At 40.9% G+C, this 4902-nt stretch overlaps 1 pseudogene; it reads right to left on the bottom strand.

Annotated features, from left to right (window-relative positions):
* Positions 1-1157: 1157 nt before the first annotated feature.
* On the bottom strand, positions 1158-4212 carry LOC137403827 (uncharacterized; annotated as a pseudogene).
* Positions 4213-4902: the final 690 nt, after the last annotated feature.

Raw genomic sequence — 4902 nt, 5'->3', positions numbered from 1 at the left:
AAGAAATGGACCAACCTTAGGGACACTTTTAACAGCAACAGAAAGGCGTATGATGCAGCTTGTGCAAGTGGGGCGGCAGCAGTCCAAGAGCCGCAGTGGAAGTGGTGGCCACTTTTTAAATGGCTACTCACAGCTCATCGAGAGCAGGCGTAAGTTGGCTTTTAAGATGTTTTTGCACACAAATACTGATTTGTTGGAATACTAACTGGTTAGTTACTAGTAATTTATTATACTAGACTTCATAGCTGTGGTATTGGAATTGGCGGTTTTACCAGAAAATTGAAAACATTTATGTATGTTTGTGGAACAGATTAAATAATTCATTTCAGTCTTTTGTTTTTTTTTCAGAACTACTTCTTCCACCAACATACCACCTCTCTCACAAGCCTGCGCACCCTGTCCATTGTCACCTGCTAGACCATCTTCTCCAGTTCCTGCATGCATCACACCGGTCGTCCCGCCAACCGCAGAAGCCCATGCACATGCGTCTACACCTGCTCGACCACCAGCAGCTATCCCACCAACTCCACCGACGCTACCACCACCCACTGAACCACAGACGAGCAAAAAGGCATCCTGAGGCATCAAGCGCAAAAAGATCATTGAAGACCACTCCATCGACATCCAGCTGGAGTCCGTAAATGACCAGATCAGAAAACTGAGTAAACCCGCCCCAAAATCGGAACGCCAGCTGTTTGCGGACTCAATTGTGCATGGACTCGAGCGACTCACACCCTACCAATTCGCAGTTGCCAAGAATAGAATTAACAAAATGTTGTTTGAGTTGGAGTATGCAGAGCCCGTCCCGCGACCAAGTAGCTCTCTCACAGACAGACCTACCAGCTCCATGTCGTCCGTGTCGTCTCGGAGTACTGACAGGCCCACGAGCGAGAGAAAAGATACACCAACGTTCACAGAGATGTTGTAGCCCTTCTGGGATGATTCCTGGCACTAGATTAGCTACAAGTATCTTTCTGTTTGTTTCATCATAATACACATATTGTATTTTATTTCTGCTTATCTGTGTTTTTATCATAAATTTATCTGCGTGTATTTTTTGTTAATTTTTTGAGCGAACAATCAATCCAGAATCTCTCATCAGTTTGATATTTTTGCACAATCTAAAAATAATATTTGCTGACTTGCCAATCTTTTTTAGCCGATCAGAATTTATTTTATCAACCAGAGTAAATACATTTGCACATAGCCTTGAAAAAAAAATATTTGGAACTAAAATTTCTAATCTACAGGAACTTAACACACAAATTTAAAGCATTGATCTTAAATCAAAAATCAAATCCCCGATAATTCTGTAAAACGTAAAACAAACTACGACTAGTAGAGTTTCGAGCAGAGTGGTTGACATTGGTTCGTTAACCTTTGGTTAATATAGGCATCTTGCCATGGGACCGAGCCCTGTGGGCTTGAAAAATACTGCACAAGTCTGTCTCTGATTCTTGCTGCCTCTGCAGTCACACCTCTTCGTAGCTGCATTCGGTTTGGCTGGTCGGAGGGTGGGTGTGTTTGTGAACGCCAGAAACCAGGTGTGATGGAGCCGTCTGGGTTTGGAATGTCCAGGTAACTTGGTGGTGTGTAGCTGGTGTCGTGCATCGTGCGCAGAAAGTTGTGTAACACACACATGGCGCGAACTAGGTTTGTTGCCTTCTCTTGGTCTGCCTGAATCCTCTTAAACAAGATTTGCCATCGACGAGATAGGACTCCTGCGAAACAAAAATATTTTCAAATTAATACATGACATTCCTCCACGTGCGAAGTGAAAAGACCCAAAACACATCACTTACCAAACGTGTTTTCTATGATGCGCCGTGCACGAGAGAGTCTGTAGTTGAAGATTTTCTAGGGCACCGATTCGAGGGCTCGGCCTGGGAATGGCCTCATAATATATGGTTTCAGAGGGAATGCCTCATCTGCCACAAACATGAAGAGAAAGTCTCCAGCTTCTTCATAACCCACCAACGGCTCGCTCTCTGGCAAATTAACTTGATCTGTGAAAGGAGAGAGCAAACGTAGTGAACCCGGCTGTGAAGCTGATTGGTGTTGGTTGCGGCATGTACAGATAATAAAAAGTAAATAATAATTAATTAAAGATAATATTTTTCTAACCATTATCCAAGCCTCTTTCAAACTCGGATGACTCCCATACTCCCCCATCACTATTATTTCCTGGTTGACCAATGTCGATGAGGGTGAATCTGTATGAAGCATCACATACAGCTAGTAGGACGATACTGTTCCTCTGTTTGTAGCTCCAGAACATGGAGCCAGAGTGCTTTGGCTTCTGAATGAAGATGTGCTTCCCATCAACACAATGAGAAGGCAGTATAGGCAGTAAGGGATGTTCCATCTTTCAAAAATACAAAATAAAAAAGAAAGTTCGTTTTAGTAACAATGGAAAAAGGATATTATGAAGAAAATTAATAAAAATAAATAAATAATTATTAAGCACAATAAAAAGAAAACAACAGACCCTTCAGCGATTGCCCTCCATTCATCTGGTCGTGAGGGAGGTTTGAGGTATATGGGCTGCAGCACAGTCCACAGTGCGACACATGTGTCATCAATTATCTGGGAGACTTGATCTGCCCAAGCGGTAGTGAGCTGAGATGGCCGCGTGAGAACTTCCTTCAGCTAGGTGGTGAAGTGTGGCTGCCAGCTTCAGTCCTGGCTTTATTGACTTCCTCATCACTGTGTCCTGCTTTGTTATGAGAGGTTTTATTGCCTCAAGAATATAGTCAAAGTTCTCAGGTGATACTCTTAGGTATTTTACGTGTCTTCTTGAATCCTCATCTTCTCTCAACTCCTTGATCAGATTTGTATAAACTCCCAGTTGATCTCTTTTCTCATTCATGGGGTGGACCCAATACCTTCTGTCTGAGTTTGTAGTGAGAGTCCTCTTTTTCTGTTTGAGTAGCAGATATTTTTTATTTAGCAGCAGCAAAGCAATTCTTTTCCTTTGATTGTCATCCATGTTTGTACTGAAGCAAATGATTGAAACGGAATTGGCTTCAATTTTTATCATCGCGTTCTGATTGGCTAGTTGAAAGTTAGTTTCGTACGAATCCGTGGTGGGGAAACTCCGTGTGGTAGGTCAGAAATTTCGTACGAATGAAATTTCCCAGATTAGTTGAAATTACACAATACGTGTGGCCCTACCCTTAGTCCACAACGCAGTTGTAAAAACTTAAGGAAAAGGCTTTTCTCCACTATCCAGAAGTTTTCAACACCCAAACACAGATCTTTAAAGTAAAAATCGCTACAACCCTTCTACCCATGCAACCCGACCCAAAACAGGTAACACAATAAAGCTGTACTGAAAGAGAATAACAATACAAAAGTCCAACAAACATCTAGAAATTGTCACTGCAGAAAGAGAACTGTACTTGAAAATGCTTGATTCTAGATGTGTGGAAGAGATGCTTATAGCCTAGAAGTTGAAGTGAGCCTATAAAATAAAGGTTGAGGCAGCCTCATACAATAACAGAGTTGAAGAGGAAACGAAAACTGCCACAGTACAATAGTGCTGATATTTGTTTATTATTATTTGTTATTTATTTAAATTATTACATGGTTTAGCACTTGCACATTCGATTTTCTAGCCAAGTATCACCAAGATTTGTGGTGTGAAAACTAGAAAACGGAGAAAATGCTAGATTTATTCTTCAAACCGAGCAGAATCTTTAACCTTCGGCCTAGAAACAAAACGGTATGTATTCCTAGTAAAACGATAGTAGGCCTAAATCTCTGAACTGGTCGAATAATAATGTCATGACCTTAAAAACATGGAAGAATCATTCAATCGAGCCATCAGAGTAGTTATTGATATGTCACATTATGTATTCGCACGTCATAACAGCTTATATGGTTCATGTTTAATGCATTGTATGACAATGATGAAATCTCATTTAACGAAAGGTGGTGTCGTGTGTTTATAAAACAGTATAAAAAACAGCAGAATGTCCCGTCCGGCCTGACTAGTTTGCTAGGAAGCATTCAAATGTCCCGCGCGTCACACTTAATCAAAAACTGTTTTGCCCATACGTATTAACATACTTACTTATGTACACTTTAGGTCTACCAATAACCGGATCAACAACACTGATGGTATGTCGAATGTATGGTCTAACGAGCATCCGATGTCATGAATAAAGCAAGATTAAAATGTGTGAGTAAAATGTCTTGCTGCATCCATGATATTGCGAGCCGGAAATGAAAATCCTATGCTGGTCGAGAAATTTCAAAACTACGTTAAATAAAGAGTTATCTCCTCAGCTGCAAGAAAATGCAAATCCAAAATAATTTGCATTGTACGTATTTAGGGCCGTATTTTCTGGGGCGGCTGGGCGGCTGAGTCGCCCCAACATTTTAGTAAATTTCGGCGGCTGAGTACTAAGAATTGCAGTCTAAGCTCATTCACTTTGAATTTCCAACTACTAATTATTACCACTCTAGTGCCCGTTGCGCTCCAGCACAATTAGCGATGTAGTCTGGTGGCTACAGGGCATTATCGTGTCAACAGGTGGAAGACGATGGGGTCTATGGTAGCTTAACACTGTTTCTAATTTACTCATTATTAATTTAGTTTCTTACCACTATTTTAGTTGATAAGCTAAGAGTAATTTGCCATTAAATGGTGAGTAGTTATACAAAAATAAATTTTTTCTTACGCCGTGTGCAGTCAGTCGGACTAGCTAATCAGAGCCGTGGACCAACATTTGCGTCATGTTGTAGTACGGGGGTATTAAATTACCCCGATATCAATTTGGTTTGTAGTCAGTTTTCTGTCTCATCGAGCGACCGCCGGCGTTTGGAGTAATGATCGAAAACTTTAATTTACTAATTATACCGATTTCCAAAGCTAGCTGTCATGGATTACATAATTCA

This window comes from Watersipora subatra, chromosome 9 (assembly GCF_963576615.1).
Source record: "Watersipora subatra chromosome 9, tzWatSuba1.1, whole genome shotgun sequence".
In the NCBI taxonomy this organism is placed as follows: Eukaryota; Metazoa; Bryozoa; class Gymnolaemata; order Cheilostomatida; family Watersiporidae; genus Watersipora; species Watersipora subatra.
Note: the sequence above shows the minus strand (reverse complement) of the source record. Positions and strands in the feature narration are given on the sequence as shown.